The sequence below is a fragment of the Erythrolamprus reginae genome, chromosome 1, assembly GCF_031021105.1.
Source record: "Erythrolamprus reginae isolate rEryReg1 chromosome 1, rEryReg1.hap1, whole genome shotgun sequence".
Taxonomy (NCBI): domain Eukaryota; kingdom Metazoa; phylum Chordata; class Lepidosauria; order Squamata; family Dipsadidae; genus Erythrolamprus; species Erythrolamprus reginae.
The window spans coordinates 26177828-26189240 of NC_091950.1; the positions used below are offsets into that span (position 1 = coordinate 26177828).

Consider the following 11413-nt stretch of genomic DNA (forward strand, 5'->3'; position numbering starts at 1 on the left):
AGTCTGAATTGTAAACCAAAGACATGCACCATGGGATAGAAGCAAGATCCCATGAAGTGTTAATACCTCTTTCTTTCTTTCTTTCTTTCTTTCTTTCTTTCTTTCTTTCTTTCTTTCTTTCCTACCTTCCTTCCCTCCTTCCTTCCTTCCTCCCTCCCTTCCTTCCTTCCTTTCCTTCCTTCCCTTCCTTCGTTCCTTTGTTCCTTCCCTTCCCTTCCTTCCTTTCCTTCCTTCCTTCCTTCCTTCCTTCCTTCCTTCCTTCCTCCCTTTCCTTCCCTTCCTTCCCTTCCTCCCTTCCCTTCCTCCCTTCCTTCCTTTCCTTCCTTCTTTCCTTCCTTCCTTCCTTCCTTCCTTCCTTTCCTTCCTTCCTTCCCTTCCTTCCTTCCTTCCTTCCTTCCCTTCCTTCCCTTCCTTCCTTCCTTCCTTTCCTTCCTTTCCTTCCCTCCCTCCCTCCCTCTCTCTCCCTCCCTCCCTCCCTCCCTCCCTTCCTTCCTTCCTTCGACTTCTATGCCGCCCAATCCCAAAGGACTCAGGGTGGCTTACAAAATAATATAATACAATACAAAAAGATACAAAGCAATAGAAAGAAGTCGAATATATATCTAAAACTAAACCCCGTAATAAAACCCATTTCTATAAAAAAAACAGTCATAATCATATGCATACACACCATGAAAGATGTACAATTGGCCATGAAAGATGTACAATTCATGACTGCTGGGCCTGCTGGCAAAGCCAGGTCTTCATGGCCTTGCAAAAGGCCAGTAGGGTGTGGACATCAGGGGGTAGTTGATTCCATAGAGCCGGGGCAGCCACAGAGAAGGCCCTCCTCCGGTCCCGCTGACCTGTATTCTTTAGTCGACGGGACTTGGAGGAGGCCAACTCTGTGTGATTGATCTCTGGGAGGTATGTGGCAGGAAGCGGTCCCGTAGATATATAATGCCTTGGTAAGGCCACACTTGGAATACTACATTCAGTTTTGGTCACCATAATATAAAAAGGATATTGAGGATCGGACCAGAATATCTCCGGAACTGCCTTCTGCCGCACGAATCCCAGCGACGGATTAGGTCCCACAGAGTTGGCCTTCTCCGGGTCCCGTCGACTAAACAATGTCATTTGGCCGATCCCAGGGGAAGAGCCTTCTCTGTGGCAGCCCCGACCCTCTGGAACCAGCTCCCCCCTGAGATTAGAACTGCCCCAACCCTCCTTGCCTTTCGTAAACTCCTTAAAACCCACCTCTGCTGTCAGGCATGGGGGAATTGAGACATCTCCCCCCGGCCTATACAATTCATGTGTGGTATGTTTGTTTGTGTGTATGTCTGCTTTAATAACGGGTTTTTTTGAATGTTTTTAAATTATTAGATTTGTCTTGAATTGTTTTATTGTTATTGTGAGCCGCCCCGAGTCTACGGAGAGGAGCGGTATACAAATCTAATAAATAAAATAAAATAAAATAAAATAAATTGAGACTCTAGAAAGAGTGCAGAGAAGGGCAACAAAGATGGTGAGGGGACTGGAGGCTAAAACATATGAAGAACGGTTGCAGGAACTGGGCATGGCTAGTTTAATGAAAAGAAGGACCAGGGGAGACATGATAGCAGTGTTCCAGTATCTCAGGGTTTGCCACAAAGGAGGAATCAACCTATTCTCCAAAACACTTGAGGGTAGGACAAGAAACAATGGGTGGAAACTAAGCAAGGAGATAAGTAACTTAAAACTAAGGAGACATTTCCTGACAGTCAGAACAGTTAATCAGTGGAACAGCTTGCCTCCAGAGTTTGTGAATGCTCCAACATTGGAAGTTTTAAAGAAGATGTTGGATAACCATCTGTCTGAAGTAGTGTAGGGTTTCCTGCCTAAGCAGGGGGTTGGACTAGAAGACCTCCAATGTCTCTTCCAACTCTGTTGCTGCTGCTGTTGTTAGAATAACAGAGTTGGAGGGGATGTTGGGGGTCTTCTGATCCAAACTGTTTCTCAAGTAGGAGACCATATATCAGTGTTGAAGAATCTTTTCAGCATTGAGTGCCAAAATGGGAGCATGCACATATCCATAGGGTCGGGGGAGCACCAAAAAAGCAGTTCCCTGGTGTTGTGATTCAGCCTGAGGCTGCTCAGGGACCAGCTGTGTCTCTGCTGGCTCCATGCCCGGAGGAGGAGGACAGCGAAGAGGAGGGGGCTGAACAGTCGGACGGGGGAGAGGAAAGTCAGGAATGGGACGAAGGAGAACAGCATGAGAGCCCCAGGGGGGGGGGCCCTTCTCCCCAGCCAGTAGCTTGGAGTCATTAGGTGATGACGCACAAGCCATCATTGACATGGGACAGAGACGTTCAGATCAAAGAAAGGAGCAATTAAAGAAGTATTATCAGCACTGAATTAGGAACAGCTGGGCTTGGGTGTGGTCCTCCTTAGCAGGGTTTTAAAGGCAGGCAAGCCCTTGAAGCCATGTGGAGTGTTATCAAGTGGAGTTACGGTGTCCTGCTTTGTTCTCGACGTATCTGTTCCTGGCTTGTGGCCCAGCAGTTTGGAAGACCCGTGGGAGGTGTAGGTCTGCTATCTACAGCCTCGTATTGGCAGCAAGAATCCTGTATTGCTGCATGGACTTTTCTCTTCGTGGATATATCTGAAGACACAGCGTTTTCCTGTTTGTAAGGACATTTTCTGTTACCTGTGTTTTTCTTGAATTTTATAAACTGCCTTTGCCTTTTACCGGTGTGTCTGGCTTCTCTTTTTGGGTTGGTCTTGGCTTCTGGAGTGACCCAGACAGAACACCTGGCAGGCATGCACATACCAGAAAGCTGAGCTTCCAGTTTTTAACATGCAGATGCACACCAGTCACTTAGTCTCGTGGTTTCTGGCATGCATGCACACAAGAAGACCAGCTGGCTGGCACGCATGTGTGTGCCGGAACCCGGAAGAGCAACGTGCCTGGAGAAACGACTCTGTTTGCCACTTCTGACATGCGTGCCATAGATTCACCATCATGGTCCTATGTTGTTCCAGACAAGTGAATGTCCAGTCTCTTCTTAAAAACTTCCAGTGATGAAGTATCCACAACTTCTGAAGGCAAGCTGTTCCATTGGTTAATTGTTCTCAGTGTCAGGAAATTTCTCCTTAGATATAGGTTACTCCTCTATTTGATTAATTTGCATCCATTACTTTTTGTCCTGTCTTCTGGTATTTTGGAGAATACTTTGTGGCAGCCCCTCAGATATTTATTTATTTGTTTGTTTGTTTTGTCCAATACACAATAATACACAATGAGGGTTATAATCAGGTAGAATGTATTAAAGGGGGAATAGAGGAGAAAATAAAGGAGTGAAATATAACTATGAGAGAATAGCAGGAAAAGATATAGGTAGAGAAGAGAAGATATAGGAGATATAGGAGAGACAATAGGACAGGGGACGGTAGGCACTTTGGTGCACTTATGTACGCCCCTTACTGACCTCTTAGGAACTTGGTGAGGTCAACCGTAGATAGTCTAAGGGTAAAGTGTTGGGGGTTAGGGGGAAAATATGGAACGCTTCACGAATTTGCGTGTAATCCTTGCGCAGGGGCCATGCTAATCTTCTCTGTATCGTTCCAATTTTAGTATATGTGCTGCCAAAGCGAGCATGGAAGACTACTATCACATTACGTCTCATCTTTCTTTTTATTGAACTAAACTTACCCAATTCCTGCAACTGTTCTTTATATGTTTTAGACTCCAGTCTTCTAATAAACTTTGTTGCTCTTCTCTGCAATCTTTATTGCATTACATTTATAGTTATTATAGAATAGAGTAGAGTAGAGTAGAACAGAAGAGAAGAGAACAGAATTCTGTATTGACCAAGTGTGATTGAACACACAAGAAATTTGTCTTTGGTGCATATGCTCTCAGTGTACATAAAAGAAAAGATACATTTGTCAAGAATCACGGGATACAACACTTAATGGCTGTCATAGCGGTCAAATAAGCAATGAAGAAACAATCAATAAAATCTTAAGGATACAAGCAACAAGCTGCAGTCATACAGGCATAAGTGGGAGGAAATGGGTGATAGGAATGATGAGAAAAAACTAGTAGTAATAGTAGTGCAGACTTAGTAAATAGTTTGACAGTGTTGAGGGAATTATTTGTTTAGCAGAGTGATGGCATTCGGGTGAAAAAACTGTTCTTGTGTCTAGTTGTCTTGGTGTGCAGTGCTCTGTAGCAACGTTTTGAAGATAGGAGTTGAAACAGTTTGTGTCCAGGCTTGACTCGTGCATATTGTATTTATTGTATTTATATTATACATTTATATCTATCATTACAGTGAAATGTTTGATGAAGAAGGCCATTTGATATGAAATGCAGCTGCGAGAGCAACCATGGGCTTCCCCAAATATGCCCATGTTACACCAACACTCCGCAGTCTGCATTGGTTGCCGATCAGTTTCCGGTCACCATTCAAAGTGTTGGTTATGACCTATAAAGCCCTTCATGGCACCGGACCAGATTATCTCAGGGACCGCCTTCTGCTGCACGAATGCCAGCGACCAGTTAGGTCCCACGGAGTGGGTCTTCTCCGGGTCCCGTCAACTAAACAATGCCGCTTGGCGGGACCCAGGGGAAGAGGCTTCTCTGTGGCGGCCCCGGCCCTCTGGAACCAACTCCCCCCAGAGATTAGAATTGCCCCCACCCTCCTTGCCTTTCGTAAGCTACTTAAAACCCACCTCTGCCGCCAGGCATGGGGGTATTGAGATACTCTTTCCCCCTAGGCCTTTACAATTGTATGCATGGTATGTCTGTATGTATGTTTGGTTTTTTATAATAATGGGTTTTTAGTATTGGATTATTATTATATGCTGTTTTATTATTGCTGTTAGCCGCCCCCCGAGTCTCCGGAGAGGGGCGGCATACAAATCCAATAAATAGATAGATAGATAGATAGATAGATAGATAGATAGATAGATAGATAGATAGATAGATAAATAGATAGATAGATAGATAGATAGATAAATAAATAATCACTAGGAGTTATTTTTCTTTATAAAAAGTGCCTCTATTGGGTTTTTATTTGCTTTGCTTTCTAGGGAGCTTAGGAATGTTAAAGCCATCAACTTTCCTTGTATGGGAGTCTCCACCTGACAGTTTCTATTTCTACATTGCAAACTTTACTCCAAATACAGTATAGCTATTGCTCATTTCCTATTTCTCCATACGCATGTGGACTAAAAATCCCTAAAACCTTCAGTCTGCCAGCACCAAGCTCCAAAGCTACAGCTTATTCTTTGACTCTACTGATTTCCTATTGCAGCTTTAGTTGTTGGCTTGGAGGCTCTCTTCAGAAAACGGTCTTTTCCAAAAATTAAATTGGAAGAATGACATGAAAGATGTTAGGAGGAAAAAATGCAGAGGCACAATTGCCAATGTTTACAATGCTTAACAAGCCTCTATCCATCTAATATTTTTTTTTTAAAAAAACCAGTTATCGAACAATTCCCTTCCAAGTTCTAATTCAAGAAGACGGTATATATACATGCAGACATAAGAAACCAAAAACTAAACCATAAAAGGATAAAAATAATGTTTGGCTTCTTCTTCTTCTTTTAAATAAGTTTTTTATTCACAAATAGAAAAACAATACAATTCAAAAAGAACAGTAAACGACTATTGCAAACTTGTAAAGATAGACAGAGAGAAAAAAAGAGAGAAAAGAAGATAGAATAAAAAGAAAACAGAAAAAGAAAGGAAAATGGTTACACTGTACATCATTTCTATTTTGTTTGCATTCCTGATGAATCAAAAAGGAAACTACAGTATATCTCCTTGTTGCTTTATCTAATAATCCATATATCGATTGTTTACATTTTTTGTGTTATTTATAGCTATCAATTATATCCATATATTATTTACTTGTTTATTAGTTATTTATTAGCAATGTTTGATACAAATGCAAAATTCATTTGCAAAAATCACTGGAGTATTGCACCAGGGTGCTCGCACGCATGAGATTTTGGCAATTTTCGGCCTTTCTTTGCTTCTGCGCAGGTGTGAATATCCTTGTGCGAGATTTCAGCGATTTTCACCTATTTCTTTGCTTCCGTGCATGCCTCCGGGACCGAACTGGTAGAGAAAGGTAAGTGCAGCTCTTCAGTGGTTTGGGTGCAATGTTTGATACAAATGCAAATTCATTTGACCACAGAACTGTATAGTCCATGTTTGTAGTGTTCCAGAGGGCCACTGGGGGGGGACAGAAAAGGAGCAGGAACTATGGAAGCTCTGATTGGTTGGTTTATGTTGTGCTACAGTATAAAAGGAAGCTGCCAGCAGAGGGAAGGGTGCAGTGTTCCGGAGGGCCACTAGGGGGGCGGAAAAGGAGCAGGAACTACGGAAGCTCTGATTGGTAGGTTTATGGTTGTGCTACTGATAGCAGAGTTCTAATTGTGTTATGAATCGTAACTGTTATCGTTAATAAAGAAGGGTGCCTCACGTTTCCTTGATGTCTTATTCAGTTACATAATAATGTTTATCCGTTTTATCTATCATATCATAAGAACCTTGTCAAACACTTTTCTGGTTTCCAAGTATTTATTTATTTATTTAATTTTTATGCCACCCTTCTCCTTAGACTCAGGGCGGCTTACAACATGTTAGCAATAGCACTTTTTTAACAGAGCCAGCCTATTGCCCCCACAGTCCGGGTCCTCATTTTACCCACCTCGTAAGGATGGAAGGCTGAGTCAACCTTGAGCCGGTGATGAGATTTGAACCGCTGATCTTAAGATCTACAAGTCAGCTTCAGTGGCCTGCAGTACAGCACTCTACCTGCTGCGCCACCCCGGCTCGTTATGCCCTATCTATTAAGTGTAAAAAAAAAAGATAAGATTAGTTTGATATGTTTTCTCCTTGTCAACCCAAATTAGTTCCCAATAATGATAACATACTTTCCTAAGTACTCCAATCTGTTTTCTTTTCTTGCAAAGATTATATTTATATTTATATTTTATGTTTGGTATGTATGTGTTGTATGGTTTTAAATTGCTGGGGTTTTAGATATGTTTTATTTTAATATTAGATTTGTTTCACTGTTATATTGTTTCTATTACTGTTGTGAGCCACCCCGAGTCTTCGGAGAGGGGCGGCATACAAATCTAATAAATAATAATAATAATAATAATAATAATAATAATAATAATAAAGGTAATTGTTTTGTCATTTTCCAGTCCTCCTTTTTCTCATCTATGAGTATTGCAATGATGTTTGCTCTTTCCTAGTTGTCTGGAACTTTACCAGTTGTCCAAGAGTTTTCAAGAGTTACAACGTGAGATCAGTTTATGTCAGGAATTTCTACATCCTGGAATGTAATTTATTTATTTATTTATTTATTTATTATTTGGATTTGTATGCCGCCCCTCTCCGAAGACTCGGGGCGGGTTGGAGACTTGAACTCAGTTGGCTGGCTTGGAGACTTGAACTCATTTAAGGTAGCAAGATGAATTCTTATCATTTTTTAAAATAAACCCTGAGCTGCATTCCGTCCTTTTCCTCCTACATAACTGAATATGAATTATTCCTTCTGAGTGAAAATAGAGGAAAAAAGGAGTTAAACAGCTTTGCCTTTTTTCTATTCCCCATTCAACAGACTGTCTCTTGACTTTTCATTTATTTTTGATACTTTCCCCTCAAATCCTTCACATTAATATTTTTTCTTTCCTTACTATTTCCTACTCATCTTTAGCCTGCAACTACAGTTTTAAGTTAGTTTAGACTTCTAGGACTGGACTGGACTGAAATAGAATAGAATAGAATTCTTTATTGGCCAAGTGTGATTGAATCCAGAAGGAATTTGTCTTTGGTGGATATGCTCTCAGTGTACATTAAAAAAGACACATTTGTCAAATGTGTGTGAGAGAGAGGTACAGTGGCCTAGATGCGGAGCCCTCACCTCACAATCAGGAGGCTGTGAGTTCGTTCCTAGTTAGCAACAGATATTTCTCTCTCTGGGCACAATGAGTTATTATCTGTTGTGAACTCTACGTTGGCAACAGGAAAAGCATCCAGCCAGAAACACTCAGCTCCATTCAGCTGTCCCAACTCCACCCTGATTCAAGCACTACGGAGAGGGGTGGCATTCAAATCAAGTCAAGTCAAGTCAAGTCAAATCAAGTCAAGTCAAGTCAAGTCAAGTCAAGTCAAGTCAAGTCAAGTCAAATCATATCAAATCATAGATGGATGGATGGATGGATGGATGGATGCATGGATGGACCAGTTATTAGTCATTTCCCCCCCCCAGAGCCGTTGTAACATTGAACAGCTACTAAACAAATGGTTATTAGTCAAGGGTGATCGGTATGGATGTCACAATTATTTCTCAAAGGCTTTAAGTCAGTTGTGGTAGAAAGATAAAACAGAACGAATGATTGTTCATTTAAACCATCTGTAGATGATTCCTTACCTTTTTTTTATTTTAGGATTTTAAAAAAATTAATAATTTAACATTTATTTTAAAAAACAATTAGGATTTTTAAAAATAATTTCTTATTCATTTTCTGAGCTTTGTGTGGTTGGGAGGCGGAGTGTTGTGAGTCTGCATGTGAGCATTCCTAGCAGCAGGAATATCACTTGAGCACAGAATATTGGAATAAATTTCATAAGGACGGCAGGCAGGAGATTTATTTACAGGAAGTACATTACGAAGGGAGGCTACACCTAGCATTTAGCTAAGCTCATGTTATCAAGAAAAGAGTCAGAAAACTGACTGCGAACAAAGGTAGAAGGATATGACCTCAATTCTGCAATTCCGTAAACAAAGAACAGGGAAAGTGATGGCCAAAAATATACATAAGGTAAACTTCACATCCTACAGCCTCAGTGTGGTGAATAGATCCTCAAGTGCTGAAGAATGGGGGAAATTTCAACACTTGATTTCCTGAAAGGGAGCAGCACAATGGATATGCTGTCTAGGCAAGCAGAAAGTCGAATGTGGAGTCCCGGTAGTAAAAATAGAGCTGCACATGCATGCTCCAGCTGACTGGCAGGTGGGTGCAGGCGTTGGCGTGAGATTCGGCTTCTGTGCATACGCCGGAAGCCAAATCTCATGCGTGCAAGTGAGATTTCGGTGATTTTTGCCGATTTTTTGCTTTCGAGCATGTGTGGAAGCAAAAATATTAGTGAAAATAGCTGAAATCTCATTTGTGCGCTTGTCCTCATATGAGATTTGACTTCCGGAACATGCGCAGGAGCTGAATCTCATGCTGAGACACGCTTGCCTGCCCACAGGATGCCTTTGCGCCTGTGGCAGTCACCGGGAGCGTTCCGGTAGCACCGGCGAAGAGGAACCCCCGCCTGATACAGTTGTCTCTTCTTCTTTGCAAATTCCTTATTTAACCCTTTCTTTCTTTCTTTCTTTCTTTCTTTCTTTCTTTCTTTCTTTCTTATTTCTTTATTTCTTTATAATTTCTTAATTTCTTTATAATTTCTTAATTTCTTAATTTCTTAATTTCTTAATTTCTTAATTTCTTAATTTCTTAATTTCTTAATTTCTTAATTTCTTAATTTCTTAATTTCTTAATTTCTTAATTTCTTAATTTCTTAATTTATTTCATTTCTTAATTTATTTCATTTCTTTCTTTCTTTATTATTTCTTCTTTCTTTCTTTATTATTTCTTCTTTCTTTCTTTCTTTCTTTCTTTCTTTCTTTCTTTCTTTCTTTCTTTCTTCCTTTATTAAATTTTTATGCCGCCCTTCTCCTTAGACTCAGGGTGGCTTACAACATGCTAGCAATAGCACTTTTTAACAGAGCCAGCACATTGCCCCCACAATCTGGGTCCTCATTTTACCCACCTTGGAAGGATGGAAGGCTGACATTTAACATTTAAATATGTTAAAGGGTTAAATAAGGTTCAGGAGGGAAGTGTTTTTAATAGGAAAGTGAACACAAGAACAAGGGGACACAATCTGAAGTTAGTTGGGGGAAAGATCAAAAGCAACATGAGAAAATATTATTTTACTGAAAGAGTAGTAGATCCTTGGAACAAACTTCCAGCAGACGTGGTAGATAAATCCACAGTAACTTAATTTAAACATGCCTGGGATAAACATAGATCCATCCTAAGATAAAATACAAAAAATAGTATAAGGGCTGACTAGATGGACCATGAGGTCTTTTTCTGCCATCAGTCTTCTATGTTTCTATGTTATTATATTGTATTGATGTTACTTTTTTCTTAATGTCGCCAGTATATTTCCTATACCTTATCATAATGATGCTGCTCCATGGAAACTATACCTGCTCCAGAAAAACTATATAGATTTTTAAAATCATAACAAAAAATGATTTTAAAAAATACAATGTTAACTGCGATGATTACAAAAAATATTTTTTTGTAGACCTGGGTTACCAATAGAAGAGAATATTTGTAACTCAGATTTGAACTCTGGAGTTCTTAGGCTGGGTTACTTTCTTGCAAATTTTTCATTACCCAACTAGGTAAAAGCCTCTTTGCCAAAAGAAAGTGGACTTTGTTCTCTGTTTATATATACCAGTAGTTTCCGTATCAGTGTTGGTGGGAGTTTTGTTTTCTTTGGATAGATCCTTGATTAAGCTGACTTGTTTACTACTTAATTGTCTGAGTTGGTAAATTCCTTGATTTGGAAATTGTTTACTGCTTGATTGTATGTCTGGTATTAATCCTAGTGTTAATCCCTGCTTATCTGTTGTGTTGATTGCTGGCAAGGATGTGCCCTATCACTATCCTGGTCTTTTTGTTTTTGTTTCCTGCTTAGCTTTTTTCCTTGTCTCTCTTGAATGCTGTGTAAATGTTATAAATGGTGTGCAAATGTTTACATTTGCTGTAGCTGACATTCTGATGGCACCTGGAGATTTAAAAAAACCCACAACGTTTTACACGATTCAAAAAGAAACAAGGAAAAAGCTAGCAAGGAACACAAAAGATCTGAACACCTATGTGTAAACACCAGGAACTCCACTGTAAGGACTATATCAGCTTTTGGTGGCACATTTTGGCCTTTTTGAGCCGAAGTGGCACAGTGGGTAGAGTGCTGTGCTGCAGGCCATTAAGCTGACTGCTAGATCTGCAGGTTAGCGATTCAAATCTCATCACCGGCTCAAGGTTAACCCAGCCTATGAGACTGCCTTTTGCCGCACGAATCCCAGCAACCGGTTAGGTCCCACAGAGTGGGCCTTCTCTGGGTCCCGTCAACAAAACAATGTTGTTTGGTGGGGCCCAGGGGAAGAGCCTTCTCTGTGATGGCCCCAGCCCTCTGGAACCAACTCCCCCCGGAGGTTAGAATTGCCCCCACTCTTCTCGCCTTTCTCAAGCTCCTTAAAACCCACCACTGCCGTCAGGCATGGGGGAACTGAGATATTCTTTCCCTCTAGGCCTTTACAATTTATGCATGGTATGTTTGTTTGTATGTATGTAT

General features: G+C 40.6%; 1 non-coding gene across 1 annotated transcript; it reads right to left on the reverse strand.

Annotated features, from left to right (window-relative positions):
- Positions 1–3512: 3512 nt before the first annotated feature.
- LOC139158276 (U6 spliceosomal RNA) lies at positions 3513–3619 on the reverse strand. The gene has a single exon (XR_011557667.1). It is a non-coding gene; the product is annotated as a U6 spliceosomal RNA (small nuclear RNA).
- Positions 3620–11413: the final 7794 nt, after the last annotated feature.